At 37.4% G+C, this 21,327-nt stretch overlaps 1 protein-coding gene across 2 annotated transcripts in view; it reads left to right on the plus strand.

The window, feature by feature from the left end:
• The window catches only part of LOC126926271 (putative fatty acyl-CoA reductase CG5065), an 89,395-nt gene that overhangs the window by 56,331 nt on the left and 11,737 nt on the right, over positions 1 to 21,327 (plus strand). The gene's annotated exons all lie outside the window — the stretch shown is intronic.

The raw sequence follows: 21,327 nt of genomic DNA on the forward strand, positions 1-21,327 counted from the left end.
CTCTAGACACACCCATAACGTTCTTTCCTTCCGTAATAACACGACAGCCGATAGTCAGTCAAAAGTTAGTCGCCAAGTTGCCAAGTTGTCAAATCTCTTTATTAGTCGCCTAGTCGCTAAATCGCTAAACACATCTCTCGGTTCATATTTTACTTGCGATTTATACCTCTCGCGATACTGTAACTCATTACTTGCAAGTCACACTTACTACTATTAACATCGTAGTCTTGCTAGTAACTATTCGAGCCGAACACTTTTAACCTTATTGTAAACGACATTACAATTCGACATCGTAACATACCACGCGAGTCTCTCCGAACATTTATACTCTCTGCGAGACAAGTTGTTGGAATAAAGTGTATATTATAACCTGTTAATTCAGTGTTATACTAATTCAATCACCTCTATTATCCTAACCGAAATAGGCAATCGTTCAGTTCGTGGCGTCGATAATCTAATTGTAACAGGAATTTACGACACCCGTTGACGCGACTCCTCCGCAATCGCGTCTCTTCGCGAACGGTCCAACAACAGCAGTTTGCAATCTAAAAATAGTGTCACGCTTTAAAGGACGCGACAAGTTTCCGAATATATTCTACTCAGTTGTCGTAAAGATACCAAGAACACGACATATTGGGATATTCGAAATAGTTCCGTGCTTCAGAAGAGTACGACTAGTTTTGGAAACTGTTCCATTCAGCCGTTTCCATTGTTTCAAACATTAACGAACGAAAATCAAGCTAATCGAAACAGTTTAACGACTATTTCTGGTAGCAGGAACTACTGTTTTGATTTAGATATAATTCGAGAAACTGCAGATTCGACATCTAGAATTGCACATAACGGTTACGAACATCGAAGATCAACACAGATCGTAACACTGTATACAGTAGAGTCCCCATTATCCCTCCCCCATTATCCCAATATTCCAATGTAAGAACGATTTATTATCTGAACATAATATTTCCTAATAGCGGATGCCTCTTCGATTTCACATATCTACTGTGGATATACTTTTGTTTCAACCGTTCGCGGAGAGACGCGATCGCTAGATAACGCGTCAACGAGAGTCGTAAATTCTCGTTACGATAAACAATCGACGCCACGAACTGATTGATCCCCTATTTCTATTACGAGAATAGAGGTGGTTAGGTTTAAGTGTATATGAACAACTATACTGGGTTGGTTGATAAAAGTTTAATAAAAATAACGAAACAACAAGTTCAGTCAAAGATCAACAATTAAAAACGAAAAAGATAACAGTCAAGGTTTGTTTAACGGTTTGCTTATAACGAGATCTATCGCACTTCGCAGCTTGAAGCAGACGTTATGTGTTAGATTCGATTCAATGTGTAACGTTCGACGTGTCACAAGGAACTAACTGACTTTAGATGATTCCTTTGTCTCATGTTTAAGACGACCCCCACTCTACTTAGGTCACACTACCGTTCGCGCCTATGATCACGTATGTCTGTTCTTGCGTGGAAAACGTAACGGACAAAATTCGACGTTTCGAGAGCTCGCTGCTTGGCGACAGCTATGCGCTCGTCGATACATTGTATATGATCCGGCGGTCAGATAAGACGATCTGACTGCGACATGGTAGGGCCGCGAGCGACGGTTAGAAAATACAGCCTGTGGTAAGCCTCGTGGCGTAACAAAAGGTATACATGTACGACGTTAAAAAACATTGACCATAAGAAGGAAAACACGTGAAGTTTTAAAGAACATTGTAGGAGGAAAAAGAAGAGATAGTAGTGTAGGATCTTACTACTACAATTAGTTTATTATAAATAAACTGTGTTTGTTCGATCAGTCGCGGAGAGACGCGATCGCGAGAAAGCATGTCAACGGGAGTTGTAAATTCCCGTTACGATTAGATAATCGACGCCACGGAATGATCGATCACCTATTTCGGTTAGGATAATAGAGGTAGTTAAATTGAATATGACACTGATATAACAAGTTACAAATCACATTTATTCCAACAACTTTGTAAGGAAGATAGTTATGATAGTTGTTGGTATGTCCGCCGTGTATAATGTGTATAGTATTGGGCCTAGGACGCTTCCTTGCGGTTTTGTTATCTTTCTATATGTGTCTGGGTTAGCCAGCAGAATTTTAACTTGATTGTTGTTTATTTTTAATTTGTAATCCTCCATGTTGATATCTTTCTCAATGGACTTTACCATTGTTTGTATATCGATGACATTATCAACGAATATAGGTAGGGGAGGGGAAATTTTTGCATATGTTAGTTAACTGGTGAATCTGCAAAGTCCATGGAGTCATTTGTGGATTCTAGTATTGAGTATCTATTGTACGTGGTTACACCGCTTATTGGCTGCTCGTTCTGATTTGCGTTTGTGTTTGTTCTAGTTGTTTCCAGTTTACGTTTTTTAATGTTTTTGTTGTCAATAGCACGGAGGGATATAATGCTCTTTTGCCATGGAGGAGGTAGCACGATGCACTTAAGATTTTGCTCTAGCGAGCCTGGACGCGATTCTTGGATCATCATCGAGCTATTTAATTCAAGATGAATAACTAGTCGACAGGCTATGAGGCCATGATTCGGGTAGAGATTAGGAGCGTTGGAATTTTTTCACTAATAAGATAGGAAACACTTGGATTATGTCTGTTTCGATTCACTATCAACGGATGGGCGACACTAGATCACGGCGTCGCGGAGCACTAGACACACGTCGTTTCAACTTGACATATATTCAGTCCAAATTCAAACATTTGTTGATTAAGGATGCATTACAGGATCTAAAAAGCAAAGTTGCAACTTAATTGGCATCCGTAAAAGTTTCGTCGAATAATATAACAATTTGGAGTGCTTGAAAACGGAGAATTTTATAAAATTCCAAGTTTCCTGTCGTGTTTGTCAATGACTAATTCGACAATCTGTTCGATGTAAACCGATTAGTAAATATGCATGAGCAAAGACGATAATAATTAATTTGCCCCTCTTCGGAAATGCGCGGTTGATTTGATGTTTCATATGGAATTAAACGTCGTAATATTAATGTAGTATCTTAATAGGGTCTTTAGAGGAAGGACAAGTAATGATGTTTTGGTTTAACAAATGATATTGTAGTATCGTGAGGAAAAAACCTGGTTAGAAACTAACCAAAACAAGGTCGTCTGTCCTTCGGTTATTCAGTTTACATAGAAAAAGCCTGTGTGACCAAAGTCACCTAGTTCTTGCGAAGCGTTAACAGGATGGGATTAGAGAAAGGGAAAAATAGCGCTAATGGAGGGGAACGATTTGAATCCAAGGAGCGGTTAATCGAGAAGTGAGGGTGGGTCGAGAGGTCAGAATTAATCGAGGAGTCGAAGAGTAGCACCGATATACATTAACGCGAAAATAATGGACCCCCTCATTGAAATGCTAAACAATATGGCAGAGAAAGATAACTATGTTATTAAACACATCCTTAAACACCCATCCTTAGTTTTCCTCGCCACAGCATCGTCACCGAACTTCACTAATTTTCCATCTTTCAAACAGTCAACATCTTTTGACCGTGTTTCCATCTTTAGATCAGTCACCTACTTAACTTATACATACGCACCAGTGTAATTATCTTTTTTACAAAGTTGTTGGAAAAAAGTGTAAATTATAACCTGTTACCTCGGTATTATAATCAATTCAATCACCTCTATTAGCTTAAATGAAATAGGTGATCGATCATTTCGTGGCGCCGATTGCATAATCATAACGGGAATTAACGACTCCCGTTGATGCGCTACCTCACGACCGCGTCTCTCCGCGAACGGTCGAATACAATATTAATATACATTTTGTCAGTTAGATCATAAATTATAATTAATATATTATTATGGTACAGAATGAATTTGAATCTTCTCGCATAAAATTTTTCCTTGTTTCTATCTATTCTTATTGTTTGTCTCTTGATTCACGGAATCTAACACGTTGAATCCAGTATTAAATCGAATAGCTTCTTCGTCAACGTCTAGCTAAAGACTTTGTTTGTCAAATTCCAAAGTGTAGCTTAAATCAATTAAGATCAAATTGTAACGGCACTCGACCTCGGAAATTTCCAACGGTTTCGCGGCACAAAGCGCTTTATCTTAAAAGCGCTATGCCGACAAGCCTTATGGGCTATCAATATCCTTACGGCTATTTCGCCAAATTTTCGGGAGAATGCATACGCGGCAACCGACGCGGACTTCTAACACGCGCGATATCGATGGCCAACAAAGAAAAGAATCGGCGTGGCTTTTGAATAAAAGAGATTCAGTCTGCCCCGAGCTGCGAAGTGCGAAGGATTACGCGAAGCGAACGTTGAGAGACGAGTAGTCTACTTCCGATAACCTGCGTTAAGCATTGTTTGTTATTAAGCGTTGTTAATTGTTCACTGTTGTCAATCGTTGTTTGTTGTTAATTGTTATTTGTCGTCAGTTGTTAAAAAGTCAATAAACGTTTTTTGTTGAGCATCTGAGTATTCCTTCCGCATCTATCACGACATACCACTTCAAAATCATCATCGCTTTCAGTGTTTGCCCTTTTAAACTATAACCGGAATCACCGAAATGTTTCCCTGACATGTACCATATTAATCTATGGCAAAAATTTAAAACTGATGGCTGATCACTCGTCACTCCCATACTTCATAGGTACTAAAAAAAGATTCTCTGAGCAATCCTGTGTCAAACATTTTGAAAGTAGTTAAATTAAGCTGTTCTATGGACGTGGCAGTAATTTCTAAAGAGAAATGTTGTTTAAAATAATTCCTTTTTGTAATGGAACCAAACAACGGTTATTTTCTTGAATCAAAAAACCTTGCCTGCCGCATCTCTGACAGTTATCTTCTAAAAGGAATCCGCAACAATAGGTACTTTTTTCCTAATTTGAATCACAGATATCTAAGTGCTATTGAGTAATTTTGAAAATAACGTTTAAATCGATACAGTTCTTTGCAACATGTTCTGCATTTAGAAAAAAGCACGATCTAAGAAATTATTTTCCCATGGTTTTAAAAAATGAGACACGTCATTAAAAACAAAAATTATATGTCGCTACCAGCTGGATGTACGAAATAAGAATTTTGAGATTTCTCTGTCTCAACACTCAATTTAATCAAAACTTTACTGTTAGTTGGTCTACGTTGCAGGTAAAATGTAACAACAACGTAGCGATGCTTTGTATAATTGAAATATATCGTCATTTACCATACCTCTGGCGAAAAATTTGTCGCAATGATAGAAAATAATTTGCCTTCAATTGTCTAATAGATCTTTGACAATACCAAGTTTCACAGTTTTGTGAGACTCGACGACTTGTTCGTTGTTTTTGTCTATTTCCATCTTCTGACAAATTATACTCTTCGTCGAAACATTTCATCTTAGAAATTAAACGTTGAATATCTTGGTCAAATTTCACCTAAATCGCCCATTTTCTAAGCGTAGATAAAGCTGGAAATGAATACCGATTTTTCCTCAAAACCTGATAGGCTTTTGGACTTACGGTGCTTAATAGTATGACAGTATACATTTTACACACTTCACTTGATTCTGTTTTTTATCACTCATTGGAACTGCAAAGATATAGGAGGGATTCGGAAATACAAATAATTTCCTTTATTTAGCACACAACAGTTATACATATATCTTTTATACTCTGTAGACCTCGAAAACCTACTCGCACGCACGATTGTTGTCAACCGACTCTTCCAGATGCTTCTAACGACTGCCAAACGTCTTTTGTCCCAACTAAGGCCTGGACACCCTCTGACGCTTACACACATATTCACATGTATAGTGTAAATGTATCATCTTCCTAACAGGAACTTCTATTTGTTTTTGAGCGAATACGTCTTACGTACATTTTCTTCGATTAAATGTTTTGCAACTCGAGATGTTTCTCTTTCTAATTGATTTAATTCTATTTCAGTGTTTTGCTTTCTTTTCTTCTTTTCTTCTATTGATCATTTTAATCGTTCATATCTTTTACTTGACATTTGAAAATCATACGAATTATGGACAAAACTTTATTATTTTTACTTATTGATATCTTATAACAATATGGAAAAGATGAGAAAATGTCAAATTTTATAGGACTGTAAATTCTTTGGAATAAATATTTGTATATATTTAAATCTATTTTAAATATTTATTTAATACACTTTGCTATACATTACATAAAATTTTTGAGTGGATGATTTAACGTGTTGATTTAAATAATGACGAGACAAATTGATATTTGATATCGTCAAATGTATTTAAAATTATTCCAAGTACAGAGTTAATCGTTGCTCACTGAATGACACTCGATATACGTATATTAGGTAACACTTCCGTTCGCTCGATATAAACTGTCCTAGAGAACGTGTTCGTTTGTTTATGTTGGTCAGGCAGTACTGGAAAGTTTGAATTAGACTTCGGTTGACGGTTGCGGCTATATTATTTTATCCGGAATTTGTTTATCATTACGTTTCATACGTCAATATAATGTCAATACCCCGAGGCAAAACAACAACATGAGACACTCGATTCGCTTCGTCCTAAGACTCATGTGCCGCTACAAACTGATTAGAATAGACCTTTGTAATACTCGAGCAGATTATCGTCTGAAGATGTATCTACACAGAATACTACTAAACTTCTACGACATATAATAAATTGCGTATGTGTGCAAGTTAATGATATACATATGCATATTAACCTTTTTCATTACCAACGTTTAAATGTTAATGAGGAAGACAAAAAACATAATAGTGTAGTATCATAAGAAAAGCCTGATTAGAGATCGATCAAAACAGTGTCGTCTGTCCTTCAGTTGTTAGTTTACATAGGGAGAAAGGCTATGTGACTAAAGTCACCTAGTTCTTGCGGAGCATTAACATAATGAGATTAACACTAGGTTTACGGGCGTTTCGTATATACCTATCTCTACGGGACCCGTCAAATTGACGGGTAAACGAAAATACGCATTTTTCTTTAAAGAGAGGAAAAAATAACGCTAATGGAGGGGGACAATTTAAATTCAAAGAGTGTTGATCGAGAAGCGTTGAGCGTTGATCGAGAGGTGAGAGCGTTGATCGAGAGGTCAGAGATAGTCGAGAAGTCGAAGAGTAGAGTTGTTAGCGTTGTCGAGTTGTGGGAGTTGCTAGTGTTGTTGAGAGATTGAGTTGTTAGCGTTGTGGAGTTGCGAGAGTGGTCGAAATAAAGTAAGATTGTTGCATTTAGTTCAAATTAAACAACCATCGTTTTCTGTCTAATTAACATCTGTTAGTTTATTTATTGTAAATAAATTATAAATTATAAATAATATCAGGGAAAATTTATATCTAAATTTCCACGATACTACAATAGTTTGGAGTGAAATAATTTATATAGGTTAAAATATAGGTTAAAACGTTATACAAAATATAGGTTATAAACTTTATATGTTGAAATTGTGCGCCCAAATGAACGATCCTATTGATATCGATTACGTGTAGTTAGGACCACGGTCATGTAAACAGTTCTTGACACGCAAATACTGAAAGCATAGAAGAAATCGTCCCCAAGTTGAGTTGTGATAAAAGAACATAGAAGACAAGAAAGGCACTCTATGTATGCGTGGCATGCTATGAATGTCACAGACAGAGACATTTGTTTTATTTATTAGAATATTTACAATCAATTCTCGTTGAGAATACCTCAAAATACACGGCTACAACTTCTACCACACCCAACACCGCAGCGGAAAGGCACACGGCGGCACCGGAATCATCATCAAATCCAGCATTAAGCACTACGAACTCCCATCATTCCAGAAAGACTACCTTCAAGCCACAAGCGTAGCAATAGAAGACCGCCATGGTACAATCACCACCTCAGCAGTATACTGCCCTCCCAGACACTCGATTGCTAAAGAGAACTTCGACAGCCTCTTTGACGCCCTAGGCAATAGATTCATAGCTGGAGGAGACTATAACGCCAAACATACCCAATGGGGCAGCAGACTTGTCACAGCAAGAGGCAAAAACCTCCTGAAAAGCATAACCACCAACAATCTCAACTACCTCACCACATATGAACCCACATACTGGCCCACTGACACTAACAAAATTGTTGAAGTGGTCACCACTTCTAGGAAAAGTTCCGCCTGGGCAGGCGACCTAAACGGACGTGCGAAACAGTGCTCCAGTGAAAGTGCGGCAAGAGAGAAGAGATAGGGACAAAGTTAAAGCCAAAAATAGACAAAACGTGGAATCATGCAGATTCCACCAATAAAAATAATTAACTCCGGTGAAACATTTTTCATAAATAAAGCTACAGACTCTACATATGTAGAGAAAAATGATGATATTATGGAAACAACACAATCCGACGAAGAGCAAAACATACCAATACACCAGGAAGAAAGCTGGACGGTGGCAACCTCCAGCAAAAAACGGAAGGTAACCCCGCTCGCAAGCGCGAGGAAAATTGATACATATGAAAAAAAACAATGGCTACAAGATATCAAACTGCACAATCCATTCAGCGCACTGCCAGAAGAGGCAGCAACGGACCCAACGGAAAGTCCGACAAACCGTACACCCAAACCACCACCAATATACGTAGACGCAAAAATAATTGACCCCCTCATCGAACTGCTAAACAACATCGCAGGGAAAGACAACTACATCATCAAACAGATAAAAATAGACCAGGTTAAAGTACAGACCAACACCCCAGAAACATTCAGAAAAATTACAAGATCACTAAAGGAAAAAAATGCAGCATATCACACTTTTCAGCTCAAAACAGACAAAAGCTACAAAGCAGTAATCAGGGGACTACACCCAAAAACAAATACTGGAAAAATAAGTGAAGAACTGGCAAAAATTGGACACCAAGTAAGATCAATAAATAACATAAACAAATACGATACCAAACAACCACTACCGCTATTCCTAGTTGAACTAGAACCTAAAAACAACAATAAGGAAATATACGATATAGAAAAATTACTAAACACAATAGTAAAAGTAGAGCCACCCAGACATAAAAAAGAAATCCCACAATGCATAAGATGCCAACAATACGGACACACCAAAAACTATTGTAATAGAACCCCGGCATGCGTTAAATGCGCAAAAAATCATCTCACGACACACTGCCCATCCACGGGAAAAATTGAGGAGGTTAAATGCTACAACTGTAACGGAAACCACCCAGCCAGCTATAAAGGATGTGAAGTAAGAAAACAATTACAACGTAAACTGTTCCCGCCCCTACGAAGCAGAACAATCACTAACACACAAGCCCAACAGGACAGCACAAATCCTGAAATAATTCCAAGTACAGAGCAAGCAACAAACACCAAACCTATCAGCACCAACACCATTGGTGGTCTAAGCTATGCTCAAATAACCAGCCAATCAACACATACACACAACCAATACCACAGCAATAGTAACAATGACACTGCAGAAATCAAAGAACTACTCAAACAATCCATAAAGAACACCGAAATGCTAACCAGAATGATAAGCGAACAAAACGCAGTACTAAAACAGCAAACTCAACAAATCACAGTCATGCTACAACTAATTACAAACGTGCTAAGCAAAAAATAAAAACGGACACTCTAAAAATAGCAGCCTGTAACTCAAACGGCCTACAACAACGGGCCCTCAAAATTAAAACATTTATATACAATAACGATATAGACATACTACTTGTCTCAGAAACACACTTCACTGCAAAAAGCTACATGAAAATACCATACTACACCATATATGATACCAAACACCCCTCTGGAAAAGCTCACGGAGGGACAGCAGTGATAGTCAGAAACGATATGAAACATTATCTACACAGCCAAGTTAACAAAGAATATTTACAAGCAACCACTGTTACAGTTCAAGCTAGCAGCAACTACTTCCAGTTGTCAGCAGTATATGTGCCTCCGCGACACAAAATAACAACACAAATGTGGGAAGAATACTTCCAGGGCCTAGAGGACAAGTACATCGCAGCGGGAGACTACAACTCAAAGCACACGCTTTGGGGGTCAAGAAACATTACACCTCGAGGTAGAACACTGGAAAAATACATTAGAAATAATAACCTCAATATATTATCCACAGGAACACCGACATATTGGCCGACTGGCCTGAACAAAAAACTAGATCTTCTGGACTTTGCAGTTACAAGGGGACTAAACACAAATAAACTAAAAATAACACCCATCCTCGAGCTCAGATCCGATCATACACCTATAATAATTGAATACAGAAACAAACCAATACACTCTAGCAAACCAGAAACACTATGCAATAAAACCACGAAATGGCAAACTTTCAAAGAAATAATAGAAAGCAAAATAAACTGCAAAATCCCGTTAAAAACTCCTGAACACATAGAACAGGCAGTAGCAACATTAACAGCAACTATTCAGGAAGCAGCAAGGACAACCACTACACCGGAATCAACCAGCAGACAAACAATAACAATCCCGCAAGAAATACTCGACAAAATGAGAGAAAAAAGAAAAGCAAAAGCAAAATGGCAAAAATACAGAACCCGAGAAAACAAAAAACACTTAAACAAACTTGCAAAGGAAATAAAAAACAAAATAAAGGAGCACAACGATAACGAATTCGCAAAGTTCATAGGGACACTCTCCACACACGAGAACACCAACTACTCACTATGGAAAGCCACGAAAAAAATAAGGAAGCCAATAATACCCGTCCCGGCAATCAGAAAAGCAGATAACACATGGGCAAGAAGCAACGAAGAACAAGCCGAAGAATTCTCCAACCACCTCTGCAACACATTCACACCACACATTATCAACAACAGCAACCTCAAAAGTCATATGGAAGAGGATCCACAAACCACTACTACTACAGCCGACAAGGAATATACCATACCTAAAACATCGGCACAAGAAATTAGAAACATAATTGATAAAACAAAAAACAACAAAGCGCCAGGAATCGACCTAATCAATGGTAAAATCTTGAAAAACCTTCCGCCAAAAGCAATAAGACTAATTACAATAATATTCAATGCAATTCTAAGAATACAATACTTCCCCAAACCATGGAAATTAGCACAAATCAAAATGTTACATAAACCAGGCAAAGACCCGCACCAAACTGCATCTTACAGACCAATATCACTGCTCCCAGTATTTTCCAAAATACTGGAAAAGATAATATACGACCGCATAAAACCAATAATAGAGACAAAAAAACTAATACCGGATCACCAATTTGGTTTCAGAAACAAACACTCCACGATAGAGCAAATGCACAGGCTTATAAACGAAATAATAGTAGCACTAGAAAACAAGGAATACTGCACAGCCCTCTTTATAGACATAGAGAAAGCATTCGATAAAATTAAGCATGAAAGTCTACTACAAACAATTAGGAAACAATTCCCGGAGCAAATACACCACTTAATAAAATCCTACCTAAGCAGCAGAACCTTCGTAATAAAAATCAAGGACACACATTCTCAAGTTAAAGACATCAAGGCCAGGGTACCACAAGGAAGCGTCCTAGGCCCAATACTATACACATTATACACGGCGAACATACCAACAACTACCAACAGCACAGTATTGACATTCGCGGACGACACAGCTATACTAGTCAGGCATACTAACCCAGAAACGGCAGTCAAAATACTACAAGAACATATCGTAAAAATAGAAAATTGGCTACAAGAAAAACAATTAAAAGCAAACCCCAATAAATGCAACCATATTACATTCACGCTACGGAAAAAGATACCACCAAACATCCTATTGAACGGTACGCATATAACGCAAACAAAGCATGTCAAATACCTAGGACTCCACTTAGATCAAAAACTTACCTGGAAACTACACATCAAATCAATAGTAGAAAAAATACAGAAAACAAGGAGACAAATGTATTGGCTAACAAGCCGAAAATCCAAACTAAGCACAGAAAATAAAGTAAAAATATATAAAACGATCATAAAACCAATCTGGACGTACGGTATACCACTATGGGGGACGGCAGCAATGAGCCATATAAACAAAATAGAGGTAATACAGGCTAAAATACTCAGAACAATAGTAAACGGACCTTGGTACGTCAGAAACGAAGATATACGAAGGGACCTGGGAATGCCAACGGTCAAGGAAGAAATCAGCAGATACTCCGAGAAATACAAATCAAGAATAGCAACACACATAAACCGGCTAGCTGCGGAAACATACAAAATCACAAATATGGACAGAAGACTAAAAAGGAAGCACCCAGCAGACCTTATAAAGGACATAACCTAACAAACACGAGGATGGTACCCCGCTGGGGGTAGCCACCAACATGCTAATGTAACCGCTAAAAAATTCCACCAAATGTCCAAATCGGACAAATATTGAATTTAAATAAATAAATAAAAAAAAAAACTTCTAGGAAAACTCCACATCTGGTCTTTTTAGCTTTCTCAAGCGCTGAAGCCATCAACAGCACATAGACAAAAGAATAGCAGGGAGGCAGACCATAAACTGTAGACAGGCGACGTTGGCTTCGGGGTTTTCAGTCATAAAGTAACACTGCTAGCGTGCGGATCTGGACCAGCTCAAATTGTATTCCTGTATTTCATTATTAAGTCAAATATATACTTTGTATCTTACACTTCATCCACGCGTTTTTCTCTCTTTATATACTGAATAACCTCAACAGGTTATGGGCCCAGGGCTGTAAAGTGTAAGATAGCAACGCGAAGTGAATAAATTGTCAAAGTATTGTGCTTAGTAAAGTAAGTGATAGTGCCAAAATGGAATCTGCAAGTGCGAAGATCGAGATGTTACGTGGCGAAGAAAACTGGCTCCAGTGGCGTTTTGTCATGCGTACACTTTTGGAGGAAGACGACGACCTGATCAACGTGTGTGAAGGGAATCTGTGTCATCCAGGTAACAGTGCGGAGAAAGAAATCGCCCGTAAAAGATTTTTGAAGGCAGATCGGCTAGCGAGAAAATTAATTGTGACCTCAGTAGGAAAGAAACCGTTGGATCTTCTTTTATGTTGCACAACAGCACATGAAATGTGGAAAAAGTTGAATACAGTATATGACATGAAGTCGGATAAGAATCTAAGTATGGTCCAGAAGCAGTTCTTCAATTTTAAATGGGAAGAATCTGAAAATGTATCTTACAACTTATCAAAGTTGGAATTGATAGCGGCGAAGATGAAAACTCTTGGGAGTGAAATTGGCGAGAAAATGCTGATAACACGCATTTTATCGGTGTTACCGAACAAATTTGACCATTTTCACAGTGCGTGGGATTCGGTGGAAGAAGAAAAGAAGACCTTAGACAGGCTTAGTACCAGGCTGATGGCGGAAGAAATCAGATGGAAGAAAGACGACCAGGAAACATCGGTGGCGCTGGTAACAAAAGGTAACAATTATAAAAGGGAACAGCAGAAGCAGTCAAGCAAACGTGAATACGAGAAACAAGGACCAAGCTGTTTCAACTGTGGAAAAGTTGGCCATCTAAAGAAAGATTGCTTTAGATGCTTTACATGCAAAAGGAAAGGCCACACCAGCAAAAATTGCTTCAAAAATAAGAAAGGAAACAACAGCAGAGACAACCAGGAACCCAGAAATGAAAATCGAGATCACAGCGGAATTGGTCTATTAGGAAGCACCTCAACGATACAAGTGGCAAACCATGATGCTTGGATAATCGACTCAGGAGCTACGGATCACATGACAGGACGACAAGAATGGTTCAGCGTCTTCGAAAAATTCGATAACACGGTAAAGATAGAAATCGGCAATGGTACGTTCATGGATGCGTACGGCAAAGGAAAAATCAAGGTAGAGACTTTTGTGGACGGCAAATGGGTAGCATGTACAATGAACGATGTCTTGTATGTACCAGGTATGAAAAGAAATCTATTTTCCATTAGATCTGTTGCAAGAAGAGGTATAGATTTCTGTATTCTAAGGGAAGGGAAAAACTGCATGTTTCTACAAAATCAGAAAATAATAGCAAGGGGTTCTGTTATTGGAAATTTATATAAGGTCGACATGCGAGTTATCATACCGTCAGTTTGTAATCTTAGCAATAGAGCGGAGTCAAACGCGGACACACTGCAGTTATGGCACGAACGGCTATGTCATCAAAACATCAGACACGTTAAGGAATTTTTAAAGAATTCGAATATAAAAGTTGTAGAGGATAGTAACTTTTTCTGTGAAGGTTGCGCGTACGGGAAACACCATAGATCGAGTTTTCACCAGAAAACCAAGCGTGCGACTAAACCTCGCGAAATTATTTATACGGATGTATGTGGACCCATGGAAGTCGAGTCATTAGGCAAAAAATTGTATTTTCTTGCGTTTAAAGATGATTTTTCCAAATTCACAAAGATTTACTTCTTACGACATAAGTCAGAAGTAATCGAAAAGTTAAAAACTTTTTGCCTAGAAGTCGAAAATCAATTCAATGATAAGATTAAAGAAATTCATAGCGATGGAGGGAAAGAATTCAAAAATAAAGAAGTTAAAGAATTTTTAAGAAGTCAGGGAATTAAGCATACGATTAACGTCCCATACACTCCTGAACAGAATGGCGTCGCAGAAAGAGAAAATAGAACAATAGTAGAAGCAGGAAGGTCGATGTTATATTCGAAATCTAATCTACCGCTGTTTTTATGGGCCGAAGCCATGAACACCGCAGTGCATGTTATAAATAAGACCGGGCCGACAAGACAAGACAAGAAAACACCATATGAACTGTGGTACGGGAAATCGCCAGATGTAGAAAAGTTTAGAGTTTTCGGTACTGAATGCTTTGCACACATACCTGCGGAAAAGAGAAGGAAATTGGACAGAAAGGCTAACAAAGGATATTTGGTAGGCTATCTAGATGACGGACGAGGGTATCGAGTGTACGTGCCGACCGTAAGAAATGTAATATTAAGCCGTGACGTAATATTTAAGCCCGAATTAGAAACTGAAAAATTCGTTAATTTAAGTTTACCGAAAATTGTCGAGCGCGAAGATGTGCGTGTGTAACGTAAATCACATCAGAGACCAGGACACACACACACACCTCGGGCAGAATGGTGTCCCGGTCGGCATACTTCGAACCCGATGGACCGACGAGAGGAACACATGGCGACCTTGGCGACAATGTATATTGGCGGAGTACCTGAGGATTCATTTATGGCCTAACGGTCCTTCCACCAAATGTTCCAGAAGCGTAGCAACGGTCACGTACGCCTACAGGGTAGTGGGGATAATGAGAGAACAGATGACCGAAAGTAAAAAGATTGTAAGACTCACTCTCGTACGGTCACGGCTAGAGTTCGGAAGTGTCTTATACTTGTATAAACCAAGTGAAAATAAAGTCTTCTTCTTCCTTATAAAATTTCTCTTTATTTTTACGTGACACGTGCACAGAGCGATAGAGTATGTACGCATGAAAGTGCAGAGAGTGAAACTGAAAAGCAACCTTTTATAACTAGCGAGAATGTGAGACAATTGAGAGATAGAGATAAGATCAAGCGAACCGATTTTTATGGTAACCTAGTAACGTACGTAGCGAAAAAATTACGAGTGGATTTTAACGAAGCGATGAGATCCGAAAAGAAAGAAATTATGTGGCTAAAGAAAATATATCTCGAATGCAAAATAGAGATATTTAAGTATACGCTATGTGTAGATATTACTAGTGCCGTGAAATTAATTAAGAATCCTGAATTCCATCAAAGAAGTAAGCATATTGATGTAAGATACCACTTTTTGCGAGATTTATACAATAGAGGCGAAATTGATGTAACATATGTAACAAGCGAAGAGCAACTGGCAGATATATGTACAAAGGCGTTGCCAAAACCAAGATTTGAATATTTAAGACAAAAGCTAGGTTTGAAAAATAAAAAGGATGTTAAGAGGTAATTGCTTATAGAGATGTAGAGTTTTTAGGGAGGGTGTCGAAGTGACTATCACTTCTAATATTAAAAAAAAAAAAAAAAAAAAAAAAAAAAAAACTCTACATGATCTGTTTAGTCTTCTCGTAGTTTTTTTTAGTAATAAATTAATTTGAATGGAAAAGAGAAAGGCAGCTGGCAAATGTATTTGTGAAGACATTGACAAAATCAAGGTTCAGATATTTACGACGAGAGTTAGAAAATATACAGATATAATTGTTTGTTGGGATGTAGAGTTTTAGGGAGGGTGTTGAAGTGGTCACCACTTCTAGGAAAACTCCACATCTGGTCTTTTTAGCTTTCTCAAGCGCTGATGCCATCGACAGCACATAGACAAAAGAATAGCAGGGAGGCAGACCATAAACTGTAGACAGGCGACGTTGGCTTCGGGGTTTTCAGTCATAAAGTAACACTGCTAGCGTGCGGATCTGGACCAGCTCAAATTGTATTCCTGTATTTCATTATTAAGTCAAATATATACTTTGTATCTTACACTTCATCCACGCGTTTTTCTCTCTTTATATACTGAATAACCTCAACAAAAATCCCCGATTTACTCGACTTCTTCATAACCAAAAATATCTCGCCCAGATACGTCCAAATCAACTCCTCGACTGAACTCTCTTTCAACCACTCCCCCGTAATAGCAACAATCGGTTCAGCAATAATCGAGAACCCACCTAATGGCCTTATTCACAACCAACTCACCAACTGGCAGCTCTTTAGAGAAATCTTTAACCGCTCAACCTCTGCCTCAATCTCACTAAAAACAAAGGCAGATATCGAAACTGCCACAGAATACTTAAACAGAGACATTGGTACTTTATTCGTCTCCGCTTGCCTCGTAAGAACGAGAGCGAAACAGACAATGGCCGTGTCACGTAAAATTCGTGATAAAAAAGGAAGAGCTGAGCAATAGCTTAACTTTTATATTTTTACACGCTTTTATTCACAAAAGTGATTAAGTACGATATTACAATGAAATAGCGAAGTTACAGAGTATTAAAATAATTGTTCAAATCGCTGCCAAGACTGAACCCGAGACTACTCTCGTGGTCGAATGCTCGCAGTATTTATATGTTGAGTTTGTGGGGGTTAAGGGGCAAGGAGAGGATCCTAAGTGTCCTACGTAATGGAGAAAATTTGGTGTACAAAGGTAAGGTCAAAGTATAACGGTTCATTGCCAAGCAGCGTGGAATGATGTGGATTTGGGTATGGTCGCTGTCACATACCCCCCTCTTTAGATTGTTTTTGGTCTTCCAAAGTTAACGTTTCTTCAAGATTGATTTATGGAATCGAACGATGATTGGTTCAAAGTGTACTTTTCTTCTTTTTTCTTCGTCTTGATCCTTTATGGCTTGAAGTTAGAATCTCGGTATAAATGTTGACTGGGGTTGTTTGTCCTTTAATGGTGTTCGGAATTTTGAGTGGCCTCTTCTTTATCTGCTGCTTGAGTCTCCGTATTCTTGAAATTAGAATTTTCTCTTTCTTCTTTCAATTGTTCTATGCTATCCAATAGCGTTACCTGCTACATTAGAACTTCATTTTGCATAGTTTCACGCTTTTCAGATGGTTCTTCCAAAAGCAGTTCAGGATTTTCAGTTGGAACAATAATGCTAATACTGAGAACAGGATTACTTTCGGATGGATTTCGTCCTGAAAGATTTCCTTCTAGATTCTCTGCTGTTCTCAGATGCTATTTCGTTCACAGAAGATTCTATCACTTCGGTAGACTCTACTCTGAGCATCGTTTCTTCTTCAGAAATTTGGTTTATTTTTTTTTGTCTGCTGCCACATGTTGCTGTTATTTTATCAACTTCTTTCAACATAGGTGCTTGTTCTTTTTTTCAAGCAACATATCATTATCCGTATCTTTGGATTTTACTCTTTTAACTGTATGTTCTTCATATAAATCTATTACATAGTCTTCAACTTCCATTCTTGCTTGTTTTGTTACTAACCCTAATATATGAACTGCACGTCCTTGTGCTCAGCAGGTTTTTAATTTTGTCTGGCGTTTGATATTACTTTTAAGTGATGATAACTCAAGCAAGGATTTAAACACTGATCCATCAATTACTTTTTGCACTTCATAAATTATTTTCAATAATAGGAGTTGAAATCTTTGGTTCACTCATATTGATTTCATTGGTTTCTTCAAATTCCTTAACATTATTTCTAGGAACTTCGATATTGTCGTTATCACAATCATTTGAAACAATTTTAGTTACTTCCTCATCCTCAGCTAATAACATCATAGTATTTCATCAAGGGAGAAATATCGTCCACTTTATTAATTTTAATAAAACATTGTTTTTCAATACATTTTTTTTTTAATAATTCTAATGTTTCTTGAGAATCTTTTACTGTATCTTCTGCATCATCTTGAGTTTGATTTTTTTCTTCTATGGACTTAAGATCTTGATTTAAGCTTTGTGTTTCGCTATATGATTTCTTATTATTAACTACTTCAACATTATTTTCAATAGATTTTTTTTTATTCTTTTTTTTTATATAAATTAAATCACATTTGTCATCTGATATACTTTTTGAAGTAATTTCTATCTGTACATTTTCTTCATGTTTCTTTTCCCCTGCTTCTTTTTCTCCTTCTAATGAATTCTTTTTATTCTGTAAAATAGTTTTTGTATTTTCAATTTTGTTAAGTTCAATTCTTATTCTTAATAATTTACTTTTATCTAATTTACATAATGCTTGTGACTCTTCTACCACATCTTCCATATCATTTTGAGTCTGGCTTCTACCTTCAGTAAATTTAATATTTTGAATAGTATCATTAATTTCAATAGCTCTTTCGGTATTAAGTAAATCGCACTTATTATTTGATATACTTTTTGAATTAACTTCTGTCTCTGCAGTTTCTTCTTTTGTATTTTCTTCGACTGTTCTTTGTTCTTCTAATCCACTCTTTTTATTTTGTAAGATCTTTCTTGTATCTTCGCCTTTTTTAACTTCAACTTTATCCCTCAAACTTATCCTAGGTCTGCCTCTATGTTTCTCTTCTCTCTTTGCAATATTAGCACCTTTGTTTTCTTCTGGTTGTTTTTTATCATCACAACTTTTCGATCGCCGACTACATGATAAGGGACTATTAAATAGCATATTTATACGTAAACGAGATATTTCACTCCTAGTACGTTGGCTTAAATTCGCTTCATCAATTGCTATTACACTCGTTATTGCATTATCATTTTCTACAGATTTACACCTATCGCTATCACTAGCTGTGTCCGTTAAAAGAACTTTCCTTCGTTGACGCGCATTAGTTGTTTCGCTTTCATTATCTGAAATTGATTTTCGTTTAATACCTCTTTGTTCTTCTTTGGTCAGTTTATTTTCTACATTTTCCGGTGCTTTTTGTTTATTAATTATTTCAGACTTGTCTTGAATTAATTTCGTCTTTAAAGTGCTTCGCAAAATTTTATTTATGTTTGACTGTCCTGGTTGATTGTAGTCTTGATATTCGTCATCGTTGTCGCTTTCAGGGTCAAATATTGTTTCGGGTGCGCTCGTTACTGGTACACGAACCCTATTTCTCGATTTCGCGGTTTCTTTTGTGCTGTTAGTTAGAGATTCAAAATCTTTGGTCATAATTGTTTCCTGACTTCCAATGCCTAGTTTCACTTCGGCAACTGATTGTCTTACTAGTTCGATTTTTTTAGCGAGGCGTTGATTCTCTTCGCTTACTTGTTTGGTTAGTATTTGGATTTGATGTTGAATTTCGGTGGTAGTTCTCGCGTGAATTTCATTCTGTTTCTGTATCGCGTCTAGTACTTGCTTTAGACTAATCTCGCTGTCTTTACTTTTCGATGGTTTAAACATTTTTTCGGAAATTGCTACTTCGTCTGATTCTTTGCTATCAAAGCTAGAACGTCTAGTTCTATATTGAACAAAAGAATTAATCTTTACCTTTATAATTTATCCGTATAAATGGAACTTCCGTAGTATGTCTGTTATCAAATAATAGGCTTCAGATTTGTAGATTATGAGTTTGTCGTTGAGGATGACCCGTTGCGTAAGTTGAATCCTTTTTCACGTAGGTAAAATGTCGTGTTTTGCCAACGAGCACTTTTCACAATCCTGGCAGTATCGCCAAAATGTCACATAAAATTCGTGATAAAAAAAGAAGAGCTGAGCAATATCCTAACTTCACTGTCCTTTTATTTTTTATATGCTTTTATTCACAGCAGTGATTAAGTACAATATTACAATGAAGTAGTTGTTCAAATCGCGGCCAAGATTGTCCCAAGACTAGTCTCGTGGTCGAATGCTCGCAGTATTTATATGTCGAGTTTGTGGGGGTTGAGGGGCAAGGAGTGGATCCTGAGTGCCTCCCTAGGCACTCCCTATGTAATGGGGATAGGAATCCCTGTGTAATGGGGAAAATTTCGTGTTGGGCCATATAGAAAGGTAAGGTCAAAGTCTAACGGTTCATTGCCAGGTAGTGTGGAATGACGTGGATTTGGGTATGGTCGCTGTCACAGCTGCATGCCAGCAAAACACTACGCACATTCTACCAATGACTATTTCTCTCGACCTGTTAGGGCTAAAAACGGTTCGCAAACTTCTGTTAGAGAGTTTCTTGTTTAGAGATGTCTACAGACAGCCGAATAAAACTCCTTGAAATGAATTTTCCGTATTCAGGGCATCGAACATATAATTCTTTTGAACACAAAATATATTGGATGCTTCAGTATCATGTAATTCTATATAATATGATTGTTTACATGTTTCGAATCCAGGTGCCTTAGACATATTAAATAGATATGCAAATAAATATTATAAGATAAATATTAACTGCTGATAGTACTAGAATTCATCCGTATGAATAAAAGCCATAGCATACTTGTGTAGCTAATTAGGCCTTTGTTTTAGCGAAATTGCTCAGATTTATATGGTTGACAAGTAATTTTGGGCACACTCGTACTTTTGCCTTATATATCTGTATTATTTTACAGAACGAGACCTTTCCTTGCTTTCTATATTCATTTTTATATCACTGTATCTGAAGTACGAAAGCAGCTGTATAAGAAGATCCTCACATTATTTGTTTCGTCAAAAAACTAATATTAAACTTGATGTATTTTCCTATATTTTAATTTTCTTAAAGAAATATGAAATAAACTGGACATGTTTTAATTGTTTAATAGGTTATGGTTATATTATATTTCACTAGTTGACCTATTACAATTGTTGAAGTGGTCATCGCTATTAAGAAAACTCTACAGCTGGTCTTTTTAGTTTTCTTAAGCACTGAAGCCATCGAAAGCGTATAGACAAAAGACTGGAACAAAGACCCACCATAAACATAAACTTTTGGTTTATTGGCCCTGTAAGTGTTATTGGTTTATGAATGGTCCTTGGAAGACTATTA

Source organism: Bombus affinis, chromosome 17, assembly GCF_024516045.1.
Source record: "Bombus affinis isolate iyBomAffi1 chromosome 17, iyBomAffi1.2, whole genome shotgun sequence".
NCBI lineage: Eukaryota > Metazoa > Arthropoda > Insecta > Hymenoptera > Apidae > Bombus > Bombus affinis.